Below are 22,414 nucleotides of genomic sequence, written 5' to 3' on the forward strand. Positions count from 1 at the left end.
GCCCGTGAGCCACAACTACTGAGCCTGCGCGTCTGGAGCCTGTGCTCCGCAACAAGAGAGGCCACGACAGTGAGAGGCCCGCGCACCGTGATGAAGAGTGGCCCCCGCTTGCCGCAACTAGAGAAAGCCCTCACACAGAGACGAAGACCCAACACAGCCAAAAATAAATAAATTAATTAATTAAAGAAGGCTCAACATTAAAAAAATAAAGCATGTTGCCCACCACCCAGCTCTACGAGAATGACATCATCAGCCCCTGCAGTTGCTGACCTACAGCACACACGCTGGAAAGAATTCAGGGCGAAGAACTGGATGAGGCACCTGTGCTGTGGACAAACTGGCAGAACAGGCCGTCAGATACTTGGATGTTTTCAGGAGAAATGTTTTATGCACCTGGCTTCGGGCAACTTCCCATACTTAGAAAAGCACTAAAATCATCAGCTGAGATGGCTGTTCCTCGTGAGTAGGAGCAACTTTCTACCAAGGTGTGTGCCTGACCGCAGGTACCCCCTTCGCCAAAATCGCATATATACTGACCTCTCCCCTTACCTCTTTGGAAGTTCTCAGAACTCTCTGAGGCTCTGTCTCCTGGGTTATAATCCTCAGTTTGGCTCAAATAAAATTTTCCATTTCTTTCTTAGATTGACTGTTGATTAATTTTTTGTCAATAGCATCCATGCTGAAGGGGAAAATCAGAAAATCCCTCAACTGCAGAGAAAGCCTGTTCTGGCCCATGACTGGTCACTCTTCCCATTCCTGATCATTTTGACCAATTCAATAATGTCTTTCTTTCTAGTGATGCTTTTTAAACTACTCCACAGATGCCCTCCAATTCTCAAATCATTCTGTTTTCCTCTTTGTCATCTCAGAGCTCTGTCACTTTCCAGGGAAGCAAGCCAACAACTTACTCCATACTGATCACCTTTTTAGGGGCATTGGAAAAACATTACTTATCTCCATCTTGATTGATAACGTATGCTAATGCCATTTATTCATTTCCCTGTATTTCTCAACCTTACCTGCACATTAGAATCAGGTAGGGAGCTTTTTCCAAATACTAATTACTGACTCTCCACTCTCTCTCCCCCCTACTCCAAGATTCTAATTAAATTGGTTGGGAGGAAGGCCGTCGTCCTATTCTCCAGTGGTTTAGTCTTTCCAATATTTGACAGGCGTAATGGGTTGGACTCTCCCAGTCCCACCTGTCCCCAGTAGAGCCATTCCTGCAATCCATTGCTAAAAGCCAATCCGCCAGATGACTCTGATCAAGGCTCAATTCTGTGACTTCCTTGCTCAAAAGCCTCCCCTAGCTCTTCACCGTCTACTAAATTAGTTCTAATCTACTTCTTCTTGCACACAAGGCCATCCACCGTCTGACCCCAGGCCACCTCAATCACTCACTACTCCCCTACATCAGTCCTTCAGTGGGACCATTTTAATCACTGCTCTACAAAAGCAAAGTCATGGAATGAGGAGGCCTTTCCAACGATTCCCATCAGAAGTGTAATCTACCCCCAAAGCACAGGCCTTTATGCTCTGTTACTGGAGTGATCGGATGAAAGAGAATCTGTTTGCATTAGGTAAATTAGTATAAGAACGTAACCGCTAAGTAACTGCAGATAGGGCCAGCTGTGTGAGCACGTGGTGGAGGAAAAGGGCCCTGCACCCCTGCTCTGTCCTAACTCCCAAGGCTCTAGCTGGCTGTGAGCCTCACGGACGGCACAAACCGCTCACCATCTCGGAAGAGAAGACTAATTTCCTCTTGATTTATTTCATATCCCGTACTCTAAAGACAAAAGACGATTACTTCTTGATCAAGAGAACAGGAGTTTGTAGCTACTAGTGTGAGCACTGTTAGCTCCAGGTATTTTTGGTGTATGTTCGCAAACTGTCAGCCCAACCGAATCTCCGGAGGGGACTGGTGGGGCTGAGAACTGCAAAGCAAAATGCCAGCCTGCATTGGTAAATGAGTTCCATCAGACACAGAAGCCTGAAAACAGATTAGGGGTATTGTTATTTTTACTGGGATAGATAATCCCACGTCACTGAAAGGCTGATGATCATGGCAGTATTTCTTCCTATGAATAGGAATTGCTTTTGTTTGAGGTTTGGGTTTTTTTCATTCATTTTTGGTTTTGATGGGGGGTGGCTGTTTGAAGACCAAACTCTGTCTGAGTCTTACACTGTTTTACATGAAATTTGGAGACTGGGATTTCAAGAAACAGATCTTAACCTCACTCTCAACAACTGCTACTCAGACATAACACCATCAAGTCGGTCAACAAAGCCACTTCGCTCTGCATCTCCCAAAATGGAGTGACTCATTTCTCTCATTATTTTTCCAAGCTTCCCGAATCTCTAAACAAATAACACAACAGTATAAACAATCAAGGAGAAGAAGAATTTAAGGTGATGGGAATTAGAAAAAATTGAACTACAGAAACTTGAATTACAGGGCATTAAGACGGAGTCAGGCTCAGATGATGGGCAAAAGGTCCTCCAACTCTGTTCGTTCTGTCTGGAGTCACCCATTCCACCTGTGTCCACCTGGGACCATAAGCGAACTGAAAGACAACCCTTCTATTGTTTACACAACGGCAGCAAACCGAACTTGCTGACCGAAATACACAGCAACTTTCACACAAGTCGTCAGGAAAGTTTTCAAGCTATTCCTAAGGGCACAGTCTCTAGATTAGACGAGACTTGATTTATTAAGAAAGGTCCTGGTGGCTGGTAAGTATTCTTCTAAATTACACAAAAATCGTAAAACATTAATAAAACTTCCTCGGTGGAAAATGAACCAAGGGAGCAACTATAAACCAACTGGCTCAAATGATTATTCTCATCACCTAAGGAAATAGGTTTAATAAAAGTAGTTATAATCTGCTTCTCCTTGGGTTACAAATATTGGTCCTCATCTTGATTATTATAGGATCGCCTGTCCCTCGGAAGTCATCATAAGCCTAAAGTCCGTACTGGAAGCTACTCTGTGATTCAGTGCCAGAGGATCCTGCAAGGCAAGGGGTAGGGGATGACCAGACAGCGTGGGAAGGGGTCAAGCAACAGGAACTACATTTCTCAAGTGTAAGAGGTGGCTGAGATCCCCCAAGGCTGCTTCCTTGGCTCTGTGTCACAGAGTGCAGAGACCTCAGCTGTGTTAACCCTTGACCCCAGTTCCTTTCATGACCCTCTGGCTTGTCCAGATGTTATCTTAGACCAAATTCTACATCCAGCCTGGCTTCCCAGTGACCACCCCCACGGCAGGCATTCGTTCGCTTTGCTCTTGAGCAATGAGCTCCATCAGCGCTCACGGCCTCCTCCTGGGACTCTGGGACTCAGGGCCCGGACAAGGACTGAGACACCGAGCAGAGGGAGGGGCAGAAAAATCCCAAAGCCCCCAAGGCAGAGCTACTGACGGGACTAAACATTGTTACAGCGTGGTGTTCTATATCTGATTCCCTCCCAGGCACTGTATCTCGCATTACATCATTAGACAAGCCTACTTGCCTTTAAGCCCGCTGCGTATACTCTGTACTAACTCTTGTGGTTGGTCTGCTACAATGGCTGTTACCGTTAAGGCGGACTGAGTCCCAGTTTTGTCAGCATCACCCCACACTCACAAAACCAGTGACACTGATAAAGGAGAGATAAGAACCCCAAGTTTTTCCTTACTTTGAAAGGAAGAACTCGGGGTTTTCCTTACTAGGCAGACAATTCACAAATGTCACAAAGAAGTGAATGGAAAAGGTTTACACTTTCTGTGGTCATTGTGTTTGCACTTCCTCTTAACTTGTATGATGTATTAGCCATAGAATGGTCCCCAAAGAGAAACGGAAGAGGAAGGCACACAACCTTATCAAAAAAATCCAGCCAGCTCAATCCCTTCCCTCCAGTTACACTTCTGTGAAGTCGAGGATAATTATTCACCAGTTTCTATTCTGAAGTTGGTCACGACGATTGTAATAAATCTATTTCCCTTCCTTCAAGCTACGGATTTCAGGGAACTAAAGCATGAAGCCCCACAAAAGGCTGATTCAAAACTATCATTTCTAGAACGAACCCTGAAGAAAAATTCAGGATCAGAATCTGAGCTCCCAACTCTCTTGACAGCAAGGCAAGAAACAAGGTCCCAGGATGCTGACGAGAAAGGGAATATTTTCCACAGTCCTCAAGTGACCTCCCGCTCTCCCAGCCTCTGGCAGTGGTTCCCAATCACACTTCATAGGCCAGTGAGGATCTGCATCCAGCTGTCCACACTGCTCAAGGGAGTCCTTCCGTAAGGCCACCAGGGAGACAACACCATGGGAACAAGGAGGGTTGAGGGTTGCCAGGTACATTCCTTACCTTCCCAGGCCCTCTCAGGAAAAGACCTTTTATCAGAAAAATGTACGGAAAGGACTTCCTACCTTAGCTTTTAATACATCTGAGGTCATCTAAGGTAAGGGTTAGAAAACTGACTTCAGATCATGCTGTGCCTTAAAGATCTCCAGCCCCTCAGCCCCCGTCCATGCCTCCAGCCACTCGGGGCTAAAGGATACTTCCTTTCCAGCAGAAGCTTCTCTGCCAGTGGAGCACGGCACAAAGCACCAGCTTCCCACCAAGGCTGTATTCTAACATCGGCTGCAGTTCCCACCAGACGCCAAGCTGCCGGGACCTGAAAACCTATTGGCAAACACTCTGTCAGCTCCTCAGCGATATGCATACGTCACAGAGTGAGGGAGAAGATTTTGAGTTTGCACCTCCAAAAAACAAATGTTTATTATATTAAAGTTAGAGTACTAAACGGTGACAGCAAAAAATTACCCAGTTAAACCCTTAAGTCTTCGAGTCACCATGCTTTTGCTAATCTGTTCTGTTAACTCTATTAGCAATGTATAACTGGGTGGAATTTCACCACTAAATTACAATTATATGGAGGAGTGAAAACAAGTGACCTGATTAACACTTTGCTCTTGAATATTGCCTATTAAGGTTAACAGTAAAAAATAAAAGTTATTTTGAAATATTTTTAAAGAAGGACACTACATAATGATCAAGGGATCAATCCAAGAAGAAGATATAACAATTGTAAATATTAAGGCACCCAACATAGGAGCACCTCAATACATAAGGCAAATGCTAACAGCCATAAAAGGGGAAATCGACAGTAACACAATCATAGTAGGGGGCTTTAACAACTCACTTTCACCCATGGACAGATCATCCAAAATGAAAATAAATAAGGAAACACAAGCTTTAAATGACACATTAAACAAGATGGACTTAATTGATATTTATAGGACATTCCATCCAAAAAGAAGAGAACACTTTCTCCTCAAGTGCTCATGGAACATTTTCCAGGATAGATCGTATCTTGGGTCACAAATCAACCCTTGGTAAATTTAAGAAAATTGAAATCATATCAAGTATCTTTTCTGACCAAAACACTATGAGACTAGATATCAATTACAGGAAAAAACCTGTAAAAAATACAAACACATGGAGGCTACACAATACACTACTAAATAAACAAGAGATCACTGAAGAAATCAAAGAGGAAATCAAAAAATACCTAGAAACAAATGACAATGAAAACACAATGACCCAAAACCTATGGGATGCAGCAAAAGTAGTTCTAAGAGGGAAGTTTAGAGCAATACAATCCTACCTCAAGAAACAAGAAACATTTCAAATAAACCACCTAACCTTACACCTAAAGCAATTAGAGAAAGAAAAACAAAAAAACTCCAAAGGTAGCAGAAGGAAAGAATTCATAAAGATCAGATAGGAAATAAATGAAAAAGAAATGAAGGAAATGATAGCAAAGATCAATAAAACTAAAAGCTGGTTCTTTAAGAAGATAAAGTTGATAAACAATTAGCCAGATTCATCAAGAAAAAAAGGGATAGGACTCAAATCAATAGATTTGGAAATGAAAAAGGAGAAGTAACAACTGACACTGCAGAAATACAAAGGATCATGAGAGATTACTACAAGCAACTCTATGCCAATAAAATGGACAACCTGAAAGAAATGGACAAATTCTTAGAAAAGCACAACCTTCCAAGACTGAACCCGGAAGAAATAGAAAATATAAACAGACCAATCACAAGCACTGATATTGAGACTGTGATTAAAAATCTTCCAACAAACAAAAGCCCAGGACCAGATGGCTTCACAGGTGAATTCTATCAAACATTTAGAGAAGAGCTAACACCTATCCTTCTCAAACTCTTCCAAAATATAGCAGAGGGAGGAACACTCCCAAACTCATTCTATGAGGCCACCATCACCCTGACACCAAAACCAGACAATGATGTCACAAAGAAAGAAAGCTACAGGCCAATATCACTGATGAACATAGATGCAAATATCCTCAACAAAATACTAGCAAACAGAATCCAACAGCACATTAAAAGGATCATACACCATGACCAAGTGGGGTATATCCCAGGAATGCAAGGATTCTTCAATACACGCAAATCAATCAATGTGATAAACCATATAACAAATAGAAGGAGAAAAACCATATGATCATCTCAATAGACGCAGAAAAAGCTTTCGACAAAACTGAACACCCATTTATGATAAAAACCCTGCAGAAAGTAGGCATAGAGGGAACTTTTCTCAACACAATAAAGGCCATATATGACAAACCCACAGCCAACGTCGTGCTCAGTGGTGAAAAATAAACCATTTCCACTAAGATCAGGAACAAGACAAGGTTGCCCACTCTCACCACTACTATTCAACATAGTTTTGGAAGTTTTAGCCACAGCAATCAGAGAAGAAAAATAAAAGGAATCCATAACGGAAAAGAAGAAGTGAAGCTGTCACTGTTTGCAGATGACATGATACTATACATAGAGAATCCTAAAGATGCTACCAGGAAACTACTACAGCTAAGCAATGAATGTGTTAAAGTAGCAGGATACAAAATTAATGCACAGAAACCTCTTGCATTCCTACACACTAATGATGAAAAATCTGAAAGAGAAATCAAAGAAACACTCCCATTTACCACTGCAACAAAGAGAATAAAATACCTAGGAATAAACCTACCTGAGGAGACAAAAGACCTGTATGCAGAAAACTATAAGACACTGATGAAAGAAATTAAAGATGATACAAACAGATGGAGAGATATACCATGTTCTTGTATTAGAGTAAACAACACTGTGAAAATGACTATACTACCCAAAGCAACCTACAGATTCAGTGCAATCCCTATCAAACTACCAATGGCATTTTTCACAGAACTAGAACAAAAAATTTCACAATTTGCATGGAAACACAAAAGACCCGAAATAACCAAAGCAATCTTGAGAAAGAAAAATGGAGCTGGAGGAATCAGGCTCCCAGACTTCAGACTCTACTACAAAGCTACAGGAATCAAGACAGTATGGAACTGGCACAAAAACAGAAATATAGATCAATGGAACAGGATAGAAAGCCCAGAGATAAACCCACGCACATCTCGTCACCTTATTTTTGATAGAGGAGGCAAGAATATACAATGGAGAAAAGACAGCCTCTTCAATAAGTGCTGTTGGGAAAACTGGACAGTTACATGTAAATGAATGAAATCAGAACACTCCCTTACACCATACACAGAAATAAACTCAAAATGGATTAAAGACCTAAATGTACAGCCAGACACTATAAAACTCCTAGTGGAAAACATAGGCAGAACCCTCTAAAATATAAATCACAGCAAGATCCTTTCTGACCCACCTCTTAGAGAAATGGAAATAAAAACAAAAATAAACAAATGGGACCTAATGAAACTTAAAACCTTTTGCATAGCAACAGAAACCATAAACAAGACGAAAAGATAACCCTCAGAATGGGAGAAAATATTTGCAAATGAAGCAACTGACAAAAGATTAACCTCCAAAATTTAAAAGCAGCTCATGCAACTCAATATCAAAAAAACAAACAACCCAATCCAAAAATGGGCAGAAGATCTAAATAGACATTTCTCCCAAGAAGATACAGATTGCCAACAAACACATGGAAGAATGCTCAACATCACTAATCACTACAGAAATGCAAATCAAAACTACAGTGAGGTATCACCTCACACCAGTCAGAATGGCCATCATCAAAAAATCTATAAACAATAAATGCTGGAGAGGGTGTGGAGAAAAGGGAACCCTCTTGCACCACTGGTGGGAATGTAAATTGATACAGCCACTATGGAAAACAGTATGGAGATTCCTTAAAAAACTAAAAATAGAACTACCATACAACCCAGCAATCCCACTACTGGGTATATACCCTGACAAAACCATAACTGAAAAAGAGTCATGTACCTCAATGTTCATTGCAACTCTATTTACAATAGCCAGGACATGGAAGCAACCTAAGTGTCCATCAACAGATGAATGGATAAAGAAGATGTGGCACATATATACAATGGAATATTACTCAACCATAAAAAGAAACAAAACTGAGGGACTGTAGTGAGGTGGATGGACCTAGAGTCTGTCATACAGAGTGAAGTAAGTCAGGAAGAGAAAAACAAATACTGTATGCTAACACATATATATGGAATCTAAAAAAAAAAAAAAAAAAAAAAGATGGTTCTGAAGAACCTAGGGGCAGGACAGGAATAAATACACAGACATAGTGAATGGACTTGAGGACAAGCTGGGACGAAGTTAGAAAGTGGCATGGAGTTATAGATACTACCAAATGTAAAATAGCTAGCTAGTGGGAAGCAGCCGCATAGCACAGGGAGATCAGCTCGGTGCTTTGTGACCACCTAGAGGGGTGGGATAGGGAGGGTGGGAGGGAGACGCAAGAGGGAAGAGATATGGGGATATATGTATATGTATAGCTGATTCACTTTGTTATAAAGCAGAAACTAACACACCATTGTAAAGCAATTATACTCCAATAAAGATGTTAATAAATAAATAAACAAACATTTTTAGACTTACAGAAAGAAATATGAAAGTAGTGGATTCCTGCATTTTCATCCTATATAAAATATCAAAAGACACACAGATTTTTATTCCCCATCTGCTTCATTCACTCTCCTTGCCATTTAGAGTAACTAATATATTACACATTTTACTCATTTCTCCTGTATCTCCTGGATTGACTGGGAGCCCCATGAAATTAGGAATTTTTAATTCTTGTCATTGATATATCCCCTGAACCAAGAACAGTGATTGCCACACAGTAGGTGCTCAATAAATAGTCCCTGGAACATTAAGAATCAAAATATCTAGACTCTATGTTTTTTAAAACAATTATTGGAGAGGATAAATCATAAGGCTTGTCATATTAGAGCTATTATTTAAATTGACCTGACACATAAGCTATACTATGCTGAAAATAAGGTTTTTCGCAAATTAAACAAGTTGGTTTTGTAAACAAATTTAAAAAATCACTCTGATTCCATCCTCTGTTGTTCTTTTTTTTTTTTTTTAGAATATTCTGAATGTCATTTATTGAAGTATGGTGCTATACAACATTATGTAAGTTACAGGTGTACAGTACAGTGATTCACAGTTTTTAAAAGTTATACTCCATTTACAGTTATTATAAAATACTGGCTATATTCCCCATGCTGTACAATATATCCTTGTAGCTTATATTATACCTAATAGTTTATACCTCTTACACCACTACCCCTTTATTGTCCCTCCCCCCTTCCCTCTCTCCACTGGTAACCAATAATTTGTTCTCTATATCTGTGAGTCTGCTTCCTTTTTGTTATATTCACCAGTTTGTTGTGTTTTTAGATTCCACATGTAAGTGATATCATACAGTATTTGTCTTTCTCTGTCTGACTTATTTCACTTAGCATAATGCCCTCCAAGTCCATCCATGTTGCTGGAAATGGCAAAATTTAATTCTTTTTTATGGCCGAGTAATAGTCCACTGAATATATATACCACCTCTTCTTTATCCATTCATCTGTTGATGGACACTTAGGTTGCTTCCATATCTTGGCAATTGTCGATAATGCTGCTATGAACATTGGGGTGCGTGAATCTTTTCAAATTAGTGTTTTGGGGTTTTTTTGGATATATACCCAGGAGTGGAATTTCTGGGTCATATAGTAGTTCCATTTTTAGTTTTTTGAGAAACCTCCATACTATTTCCTGTGGTACTTTTTAATAGACTTTTTTAGTTTTGTATTTATTAAAAAATTACTGCAAATTTCACTTAGACATTAAATACTATAATATCATAGAATTGAATTTAAAGTCTGGCAGGCTGGAAAATAATTTGTAGTGAGAATATATAACACAATAGAATAAAGCTATTTTTTTCTTTAAATCTTGTTAGCAGATTTTCCTTTTTAAAAAATTTATTCAAACATCCTGACTGACTATCTGGATCTCTCCTAACATTTGCTAATGTTTTCTTAATGCCACGAAAGTTGAATCTGACCTAAATCCTCAACTATAGAAATGTGTATGTTTAAAATTAAGAATCCATTCAAGTATTAACCTAACTCTCAAATTTGCTGACAGTCCAACTGCTCACGTTCCTTATAACTAGGTCACCCTTAAGTACAAACTAAAAAAAAGGGAAGTAAATCCCCAAGAATATTTGCTACTCTCAAAAAATTTCACCATACAGAGAAGGTACAATTTATATGTGAGGATTATTAGCTCACTGAAAAATGTACAGGAGAAATGTCAACTTCTCATATTTCAGTAGAAAACTATACTCATCCATCCATAGCATGATTTCCTTTTGGACTCTAAGATTATACCATTATACGGTTGTACTAATTGTCCTTGGTAGAAACTAAGGAAAATGCCCCTATCTAAATAACAGGGCCTATCTATCTAACTTCATTCTGTGACTACCTGAAGGCCAGTTACCCTCCCTCATCCAACCCATCAAAAGAAGTAGGCTTGGCAAACAAAACACTCCAGGAATAATGATCATTTAACTCTGGGGATTCACTTCATTTGTATTTAAATTGCATTAATGCTTTCTACCAATGTGATCTATACAATATCCACTGAATGCCAAGCAGTACATACATTTTGGAGACTAGAAAGGGTGTGTGTGTGTGTGTGTGTGTAAAATTGACACTTGTCTCAAATATTTTATGATTTAATCATATATGGAATAAAACATGAGCTATATTTAACGCTGTCTATATTTAACTGCTTCAAACCTGCTGTGAAGTACTAAGTAAATAAGCACATGGAGATCCCAACTGACCCAAAAGGAATTCAATTAAACTGAAACTAGTCTCAGTAATAACGTACGTTACCAATGCGAGAGCTAGAGCTGTCTATTTTTTGAAGGTCATTGCATTTCCTCACTTCTGTGAGGGAAACTCCTGACTTCTGGGTAATCTCTGGCTCCTGAGTGCTTGCCTGGCTCTGACCCCTGTCTTGGGTTGACAGTGAGCTTCTGCTGCTCGCTTGCTCTTGAAGCTTTGCCTGAAACGAACTACTGTTCCTTCCTGTCTTTTAGCCTCTGTGTACCTCCGGAGTCAACAAGTTCTGTGTCCCGGTCCCAACACCTGCCTTGGTTTTCCTAGTCCTGATTAATCACACTGCTCCCACCATCTAGAAATGCCCAGGCCAGCGAATCACCAGCAACACAATGGATCTGCTCAGAATCCCCACTCTCCCACTTAGGAGCTCATCAGGGTGTCCTCAGGTGTGAGTTACAAGGATATAAGCCTTGAAGGGAGTTGTGAGTTACACAGGAATATGCAGTGCCTGACACGAAACAAACACAGAATAATGATTTCCAGATTATCCTGGGACTTTTTTTTTGTCAGGGGGAGACTTCCAAAAAATTTTTAAAGCACACAAAATCTCCAAATCTCTCAAATTCTTCCTGTAGTCAAAGCCAATGGGGGAGGGGGGAACCTTTAGGGAACCCTTACAAACATATGTAAAGAGATACATATATAAAATATGAAAAGGACTTCTATATGGGCAAGAATATATCATTTTAGGGTGAAATAATCCAAATGGTATTTTAGTACAATACGTTCTTACAGTAAAGGAATCCAAGAATTAATATAAGTGATTTTCTGAGGAATGAGCCTACAGTATCACTGACTCCGAAAAGGTGGCAGAGACTACTCTTTGTCTCTCAGTATGAATTCTCCACTTCTTCATTTTAGTATAAAACTCCCCACATCTCAGCTGTACACATGGCTGCCCAACTAGACACTACATTTCCCGGCCTCCCTTGCAGCTGATTCAGCCGTGTCATGTTCTGGCCAAGCCGTGTCATGTTCTGGCCACGGCTTGAATCTGGCTGATTCAAGCCGTGTCACTGTTCTGACAGTGCAAGTGATGTGTGGAATGTGTCTCCCACCATCAGTCCCTCTGGGGCTGGAACATGAAAGTGGTTCTGGCAAGCCAACTTCAACCATATGGATACTGGCTCTCTGTCCTACAGACTCTGATTTAGTCGGTCCTAGGGGACGGTGGAGCAATAAGATAGAAGGACCAGAGAGGTCTCTGAATGACTTGATGGAGCTGAGCTGCTCACTCCCCTGGACACTGTTGGGCAACAGTATTGAAAAATTAAATAACCAGAGCGCCAAGAGAGGATGCAAGAAAGGCATGTTGATTACATACCACTTCCATATTCACACATCATCCTTCTGTGTTGTTTAAACTACTGTTGTTTGGCCTCAGAGAAAGCAGCTGAACAAACATCCTTATAAATATATATAATAAACACAAAAATTCTGGCCTTCCGGAAAAAGAATTATAAGTACAGGCTTAAAAAAAAAACTGTTCTTTTTCTAAAGAAAAAATCCAAAATATACCAGTAGAAAAGAAGAGCAGAGTTTTAGCATAATCCTGGGAAATCATTGCTGAGCTAGAGAAGATTCATTAAAGAAAAACTACAAATAAATTTTAAATATTAAGATTACTCTGTTTGACAAGACAAAGGCAAAAAAATATATTAAAGTTTGCCAATTTGTTAATAATTTGCATAAATCAATAAGAATTTGGAAGCAAAATGTGAAGTTTCAAAAAAATGACTAGGACAGAGTTAGATACAATAAATACTGATTTATCTTATGGGCCTATTTTTGATACGCTACATGTTAGATTTCTTTAATAAAGAAACGACTCCATTTTTGTTCCTCTGTCATCCTCAACATGTGACTTCTATTTCATGGTCCAAAATGGCTGCCCCATCCCTGCCATCAACACCTCATACCAGCCAGGGAGAAGGGGGAGAGTGCATAGTCTTTTGTTATAAAAGAATACCTTAGAAGTTACCCATGCTGCTTCTGCTCACAATCCGCTGTCCAGAACCAGAACCAGGACACACGCCCACACTTAACTGCAAGGGAGGCTGGGAAATGTAGCCTTAAGATGGACAATCATGCTAAAACTTTTATTACTACAGAAGAAAAAAATAACGGATATTGGAGATAATTAGAAGTCTCTGCCAGAGATCTCATTATGAAGAGGGACAAGAAAAATTGAGATAAAGGTGTATCTAGAATATTCCAGAAAATGTGTGAAATGTAAAATATATAAATAAAAAATATTTCTATATATATTAAAGTTATACAAAGTAGTCAAACATGACATAGATATACAGTGTATAAAATGGAAGTCCCCTTTACTCATAATTTCACCTCTGGGAAAATAATGAGTTATTAAAATAATCTTGGAATGTGTGGGTGTGGGACTAACGTTTAGGTGAAAATAATGTCTTTCCATAGCTCTTCCCCTAGTGTTACTGACAGAAATAAAACTTTGGAATGTGAGATGTCATTTTTGGAATCCTAAGATTTCTTTCTTTGGGGCAATAGTCTCAAATAAGAAAAAAACGAGAAACCAAGGGAACAAGAAACTAAGGCCAAGTGGAGGCATTACAAGGCCCTGAAGGAAAACATCAATGTTTCTTGCATAACCACTGAAAATGTGTCACCATCTATAAAGCCTCTCCTCCTGGCAAGAAGACAAGTTAAATAGATAATTAAACTCACAAAAGTGGCAAAGCAAAGTCAAACATAGATATCAACCCTCATCTGAACTTCTCAGAGAAATGAAGCTTTAAACTGAATAAAAATGCTTACCCATTCATATTCTATATTGCTAGATTTTTGCTATAAACTCAGAAAATAGTTTCATACCAGTATTCTAAATTTAACCAGCTGGAGTCATTTCTTAAGTATTATACCATTTAACCTTTTCAAATGAAGGGCTTGCCTTTTTATGGAAAATATGCATTTAGCATTAACGACAGAACATAATGTCCTTGGGCTTAGATATTCTCCAATGAGATAGGTCCTTTTTTGTACACTATACTTAGCTATACGGCAAGGCTAGAATTAAAAAACTAATTATTCACAGATTCAAAGTCTGAAATCATCTATACTAATCAGAAGTGTTTAAATATCAGAACCTCAATGTATCAATTTTCTTAAAATCACAATCACTGAACTCATGGATCAAATGCAATAGTTCATGAGAATGGGGAAAAAATTAGGGAAAAAATGTTTTTATTAGATGTGTCAGGATTTGAATGATTTCACTCAAAACCATAGGAAAAGTGACCCAACCACACTTTCAAGCAAAGAAACATTTACTAAGTTGAGAATAATAAAAATGCATCTGTTATGAAAAGTAAATATTATAAATAAGATTTTTAAAGAATTAATAAAAACAAGAACAACAATTTTTAGGTCAAATAGGTTATACCCCAAACTCAAGCATAACAATCTTATTTGGTATTAAAATATAATGCCAGGTATGGAGTAAAAGAACACTCAAAAGACAAGTACTAAGAAAAAATGTAATCAGACTAAAATGCTGTCAGATAAACCAGTGTTTCTTGTTTAAAAGTGTGCACAATGATTGCTATGTGCATTAAATGTAATGCATAAATTTAATACAATTTGTGTCATGATTTTAAAAAATGATTATGTCATTATTTCCAAGATTTGAACCTAGTCATAACAGAGGTAACAATAAATCAGGGGAACTTACTTCCCTCTTCTGACTTCTAAATTTGTATGTTGCATTTTAAAAAGTCACATTTCACACTTCACAGTTCACCTACAGAAGCTGATTTAATTTTAGGCCAGCCCTGTGAGATAGTATCGAATGTGTTTTCCAAATATGCAAGGAGGCACAAAGAGGCTAAGTGAGGTGCCCAAAGCTACACTGTTCGTAAATTTCAGAGCCAAGACTTCAACCCTGGGTCATCAGGCCCCCTAACCTAAACCCATGCTCTATACCGTGCTCTTCACCCCACTGTCCCAAGGCAGGACAGAGAACCGCTGGTGAGCTGTCACAGGGGGATGCAAAGGCCACCCCAGTAGTCTCCGAAAGCGCTAGACTAAAGGAGAAGCGGAATTTTAAAAATATACGAGAGACAGCTTGCTTGCTCTTAGGCTCTGTCATGACATTTTTCTGTGGGTATGTTCCATGGCATACCACGGGACATACCAAGTGCCTTCCTTACCTCCCAGTGCCACGGGGACTCTTGATTTACCAGAAGATTCATCTGACTTCCACAATGCTCTGCTACAGCTGCTTTAGTTCCCTGTATTTATCTATCGTCTCCTTCTCCTTGGCTATACTCATCTCCCTCAAACATCCCTAGACAAAAATTATCCCTTTATGTTAATAACCTATTTCTCCCCTTGCATTTATCACCAACCTCCTTGAATAGCTTTTCCATTCGTCTTCATCTCCTCAGCTTCCACTCATGTCATGTCTTCCAGCTCATTCTTAGGCTTCTGCTCACACATGCTCCTGAAGCCAAAACCCTAATGATGTTCTAACTGCCAAATCCAGTGGCCTCTTCAGTCTTCACACTACCTACTTCTGTAAAACTCTGAGAGTTGAAAGAAACCTTTCCTCTGGCAACTAGATCCTTCCTTGGCTTTCAGGAGATCACTCTCTCCTGGTTCTTTGCTTCAACCTTTGACAGCTCAGTTCAAGTCACCAGGGCACTCTCCTCTTCCCCTAAACTTTAAATATCAGCTCCCTACATCCTACTCTTGGTTAGCATGTTTTCTTCCCTGAATTGCTCCCCTTGTGCCATCTCATCTACCTGATGGCTTCAATATATATGATTAGTTATCAATACTTTGTAGATCTCTAAATTCTTGCCTAAGTTCCCAATTATTATCTTCAGAAATCACAGCAGAATTTGCAGCTCAGCAAGTTGAAAACCAAATTCACTCTTCTCCTCCTCTCCGCACTGTTCTGCCCCTTGCATTCCATTTCTGAATTAATGACACACCCCATCCTATCTTCAAACTAGAGGCCACCCTAATGTTCTCCATTCTACTTAAACCTCCACTTCTGAGTGAACGTAAATGCTAAAGGTTCTACCCAAGAAATGTCTCGTCGTTGTTGGGTGTTTGACGTTTCATGGTTTGGTTTGATTTTGTTTGCGTTTTCTTTGGGTTTAGTTCTTTATCTTCATCATCGTTTCTACCTTAGATCAAACATTCCACAGTTCCTACCTGGACCAGTGAAATGGCAGAAACTCCTAATGGGTAACCAGACTTCAACTTTTGCTCCTCAACCCTGCTGACAGAATTCTCTTGCCAAGAAACATAACTAATCTCAATAAAGACTACTCATTTTAATGTCATCAAATTATAACACAGTATAATTATGCAGATGAAACCTTAAGACTAAAGACACATCCCTCTGTACAGAGAGTCAGTTCTAGCCACATGATTAACACTCCAAACATCAGAATTATGCCAAGAGCACCATTTAATTCACAGTATGTTTACTACAAGAGTCAAGGCATCTTAAGGGCTGCTTCCTGACACCACCCTCATGAATACATACTCAGGCTAACGACTAGAAAAACAGAACCCAGTCAAGTCAGCCCAGGAGTAGTGCCCAGTCAGGGGGATCAAACAGGAGCTGTCTTAAGGCTTAGGATAAAAACAGGGCAGGGTCTGCAGACCCTGAGAGCAAGATCACTTTGCCAGGAGCAGAAATCTGTGTTACACAACTAGACGATGTTTGTGTTTTGTGTCGTTTCCGGGATTACTGGTCTGTGCTCCCCTTTAGTAAACAGTAACAACTTTTTGAAGGTTATAACCTGTCCCAGATTAAGATGAGCATGTGGATGACCAAATAGGCAGTGTAGGCTGAGGGCCAGGGAGGTGGTGGAAATAGAGAACGAGCAGAAGGAATCCCAAGGCCAAATGCAAAGACACAGATTCAGGGAATCTTGGCCTGGCAACTTCTTCCCGTGAGAGACTCCCTTCCCAGTGCCAACCTTGGAGGTCTCAGACTTGTTTATTATTATTACTTGTTTTTTGGCTGCACTGGGTCTTTGTTGCTGCACGTAGGCTCCTCTCTGGTTGCGGCGAGCGGGGGTGACTCTTCATTGCGGTGCGCGGGCTTCTCACTGCAGTGGCTTCTCTTGTTGAGCGTGGGCTCTAGGCACGCGGGCTTCAGGAGTTGTGGCTTGCGGGCTCAATAGTTGCAGCTCGCGGCTCTAGAGTGCAGGCTCGGTAGTTGTGGTGCACGGGCTTAGTTGCTCCGCGGCATGTGGGATCTTCCCGGACCAGGGCTCGAACCCGTGTCCCCTGCATCGGCAAGCACATTCTCAACCACTGCGCCACCAGGGAAGCCCTCAGACTTGTTTATTATTAATAAGAGAGCAAGCGTCCCCTCACAACTGATTTCCCATTGGCTTTAGTTGAAGTCAGAATTCTTAAGAATGGAACTCTTCTCAAACTGGCCTGAACTTACCTTATCTCCTACCAAGAGCCGAAGAGCATACAGAAGTGTTTATCCCCATTAATGAAGAATGTTTCAGCGTCTGGAGCATGTCAGGGCATGCCAGCACCCCCGGGCTGCTGTACCATGGTCACCCTCAACGCGGTTACGCTCTCAGGGGGGATCATTCTCCTCCGAGTCTGGCACATTCCTCCTCGTCCCTCAGGAGCCAGCTCTATTATCACCTCTTCCCCAAACTTCCCTCGACCCCAGGCTGAGGGCGGCCCTTGATGCCTCCCTGACACTTTGCTTATTACTCTATCATTTCACCTCCCACACGGCATTGTGCTTATTTGGAGACTGAAGGTTCGCCCTGCAACGTATGACTTTGAGGGGGATACAGATCAACCCATAACATAAGCCTAAGCATAATGTGTTGAATCTATTTATCTTTCCCTAGAAACGTCGGATCATGACTGAAAGCAGCTGTTTTCGGATTCATTCGAACCCCTTTGTTTGCTCCTGCTTTATTTGTCCGTTTGTTTTCTTGAGCACCTGCTATTTACAAAGCACCCTGATGAGGCCAAGAAAAGCGTACAGAGGAAGTAAATGCATCCCTATTCTCTCAGAGTTTACCATACAGAGGAGGGGTTTTTCTAACTGTTTAAACAATAACACAAATCAGAAGGTGGGGCTGTGCTGGAAGATGCCAGGGTGGACGGCCTGAAGCCACACAGCTCAGCTCCTCCGACCTTTTGTGAGGACCCCTGAAGCCGAACCCCAGAACTCAGAAGCTCTCAGGAGTACCCTCTGAAAGAGCTAAGAGATGCACATACATGAAGCCAAGTCAGATAAGAAATATGCAGTTGCTCAGTATACACTGTAAAGCACCGTACTAACTCTGGCTGTCGTCACATAGCATGCAACCTGCTGTCACTGTCTTGAAGCCAAGATTACCATGGGAAGGGCCAAACTGACCAAAGGGAAACACACGGAGAAGAAGCAGAGACTCAGAGACACAGAAAAAGGGCAGAGGAGAATATAATAGAGACAAAACTCAGACACTCGGCATGGCCAACACCTGTGGCTCTGTATAGCAATTAGAGACAGGACTCAAGATTCTGGGGTATCTGAGGTCAAAGCTCAGACAGGTAACAAATTTCTCAATTTTTTGCTTACAAGACACATAGCTCAAAGTTTTTGTCTTAATGTGCCCATAACAGGGAATAACCATGCTTTCTGATTTGCCAGGAACAATCCCAGTTTACATCTGTTTCCCTGTGTAATTATTAATAGCACACCCTTGCACCCTCAGATGTGTCCCAGTTTAAATAAAAATTACACAATCACCCTGCCTCAACGCCACTTGCCACAGTGAAATGTGTCTACACAATCTTCCAGGCCTGGTGCAAAATTCAAACGTGAGACCTTTTATTCAAAAGGCAAGACCAAAAGTGCTATTAAAGGTACTGAGGTGTAAAGCTGGGTTTTTTTCTTTTGTGTATCTGCTCTGCTCACACCCTGTTGTCCCACCGGACTTCACTTGCAAAGCCCAAGCCCAAGTTCAAAGATAAAATGAGCAAGAATTGCAAGACAGTGATGGCAGAGCATCAAACTAAGCTTGAGGTCCTTCAGAGTGGGTAGCCCTGTGCGACTGTATAAGATGCAACCTTGAAATCGGCCCTGGTTGGCCTTTTCTCCAGAAAACCAGTTACCACCTACGACTGTCCAGACTCTGGACATCAAATACTGGAAATTAGGTCCATAAAATCATTTCTTTGAGAAAAAATGTTTTCGAGTACTCTAATGAAGAATTTCATTTCCCAAGCAAAACAAGAACATAAACAAATTCCATCACTGTCTACCATTTTATCTACAACCTAAAAATAATGAATCCAGATAATGTCCATGGTCCCAAATGAAAATTTAGACTACAATGAACTGAAATAATAGTGTGTTACAATGTCTTTAATACGTCGATGCCAGATTTAAATCATGTTTCTCTTTTTTTTAAATAAATTTATTTTATTTATTCATTTTTGGCTGCGTTGGGTCTTCGCTGCTGCGCGCGGGCTTTTCTCTAGCTGCAGTGAGCAGGGGCTACTCTTCATTGCGGTGCGTGGCCTTCTCACTGCGGTGGCTTCTCTTGTTGCGGAGCACAGGCTCTATGCAGGTACTACATGTTGAATTTAAAGCTTCTTATTACATAATACATATGTGCCTGAGTGAAACTTAAGTAACTTCCACTGTCTATACAGACCCAATGGAAAAAAAACAAAATCAGAAATTTACGGATCATTGAGGAACTGTCCTTAAAAATGGGTGGGAGGTTTAGAAGATGGATGAATTCACTGATTCCTCCATTCCTTCGTTCAGTAAGCATTTCTTGAGTACTTACAGTGTCACAAGCACTACACAAAAGTCCAGGGAAACACAGACGAGTAAAATGTGGCCCTGTCCTCAAGAAGCTTCCATTCTAGAAGAATGAGACAAAAGGAGACAAATCCTGCCTATGCCTGCTTTGGTGCCATGGAAGCAGTGACTACAGGGAAGAGTGGGTACCGAGCAGTGAGCACTCCAGCCTGGGCAGGAGGGAGGATGGGATCATGAAAGTTCTACTGAAGGAGATGAAGAGCCTTGAAATGCCAGTAGGAATCCAGCAGATTGCTAAGCGCTACAGAGGAGCAGAAGAAGAGGGCTGAGGGACTTCCCTGGAGGTCCAGTGGTTAAGACTCCAAGCTTCCAATGCAGGGGACACGGATTTGATCCCTGGTTGGAGAATTAAGATCCTGCATACCGCACAAGAGGCCTGAGAAAGCCTGGCACATGGGAAGAGTGCACCACTCTAAATGACAGCAGCTTCAAGGTCAGAGCCTTGTTCAATCTAGAAGTGTGTGCCTGGGTGGTGACCAGAGAGAAGGTGCATATAGATCATACATATTGATGCATCTGGGGGAGGAAAAAGGCAACATTCATGGACTATCTGGGGGTCGGGGGATGAGGGGGGAGGTGCTCTCTCTTTAAAAGGCCAAAAGTTGGAAATGAGAAGAGAAGGCATCTTATTAAAAAAAAAAGTTTTCCCCTCAGGCCACATGATCATTTAATCAAGAGCAATAATACAAACTGTTTGCTTCTTTATGGGCCTGTAAGTAAAAATAGGTTCTCAGTAAAACCAAAAATATGTTTTTTCATCTCTGTAATAAAGATAAGAATTACCTTCACCCATACTGATGACTTGAAGCACTGGCAGAAATCAAAAACAATGACTAATCTAACAAATATTTAAATTTGACTTAGGAATTCATTATCCAATTTTTGCAGCAAATTTACCACTGCACTTATTTAATACTACAGGTATTTTTTTAAAAAAATAACTTATTTTGTTTGTCTGCATTTCTGACCATTCCCTTAGGATGGATTCCTAGGAAAGGAACTACCAGACAAAAGGGTTTGAATATTCTTAAAGCTCTTGGTGCATATCAGTTCAGGATAAAATTAAAACTACATTGACTCTATCCACTGAAGGTAACCACATAAAATAAGTGAGAATGAAATGTTGCTATAAATAATACCCAAAAAAGAAAATCTAATAATGTATTATAAGTAGATCTTAGACTCTGAGACTTAGACTCTGAGTTTATAAGACTAAAAGGAAGCCAAGGTTAACCCTTGTTTCGGAAGACTTTCAGGCCAATTAGTGTTTGTGTGTGTGTGTGAACGTGTACACAAAAAATAGCAAATAAAGAAAAGGAAAAGTGGAAGAGTCCATAATTTCTGAATGAGATAAGAATGAAATCATAAAATGATCTTCTTGTAAAGAGTAAAATGCAATTTATTTTATACCTCCCATAATTTCTGACTTAACTCTATATAGAATTACATTATCAATTTTAATAATCAGGTGTTAAGATCAGAGGAAAAACTGATGTTTTAAATAAAGATCAACAAATTGGTTTTTAAGGTAGGTTAGGTTAGCTGTCTATTTCTGTAAATTAGGACTTTTTTTGCTCAGTATTTTTTCACACACCTCCTGAAAGGAGTAACTAATGCAACTTGAAGAGTCACCCAGATTCTTCAAAAGCCAAAGGACTTGGTCACCAACAAAGTTTCATGAAAGCCAAATCTGAAGCTATGAAAAGTCACATTTCCTTAAAAACATGCTTTTTTGACATTGCTGCATGGAAGTGTACAACAATTCTATTTATCACCAATTACCAGTATATTCTCAAACACCCATACCTTTCCAAAGAATGTGGCCCCTGGGGGCTCAAGTATATTGATTTTAATCTGAGACGTCAACCAGAAGCCAACCTGTGCATCTCACATCCCTCGAGACAGTGTTCTTTCCTTCTTGCCTGAGCCAAGGAGGGAATTTCTTGAGTTTCAGCAGACAGCTCACCTCTTTTACAAAGCTGAGCAGGAAGTCTGGCCTTTGAGACATTCCCCTTCAGACCAAGGGGGTATGGAATAGGGTGGTGGAAAGCGGAAGTTAGAAGATTTGAGGGAGATTTTAGCAAAGGCTAAAGGTCCTCAGTCTCTGAATGATGCTCTCCCGCGCATCTGGGCAGAGAGGAACCAACCCTCAGATTCTGTCTTTGCAGCGGCGAACAGAAAAAATTCAACTTTTGAGTGACGTCTAAGAAGTTTCCTTCACTCAGTTTTGCCCCTCCTGGCCCTCACATGAATGAAATATTTTCAATGCAGACTTCCAGTGAGTCAAGCTGAAACTCTGAAACAAAGTTCCTGCGAGTTCTACGAAA

At 40.4% G+C, this 22,414-nt stretch overlaps 1 protein-coding gene across 1 annotated transcript in view; it reads right to left on the reverse strand.

The window, feature by feature from the left end:
• Positions 1-22,414, reverse strand: part of PREX2 (phosphatidylinositol-3,4,5-trisphosphate dependent Rac exchange factor 2) — a gene marked incomplete at its 5' end in the record, with an annotated part of 281,798 nt that overhangs the window by 258,525 nt on the left and 859 nt on the right. The gene's annotated exons all lie outside the window — the stretch shown is intronic.

This window comes from Grampus griseus (genome assembly GCF_964374135.1).
Source record: "Grampus griseus genome assembly, chromosome: 17".
Lineage (NCBI taxonomy): Eukaryota > Metazoa > Chordata > Mammalia > Artiodactyla > Delphinidae > Grampus > Grampus griseus.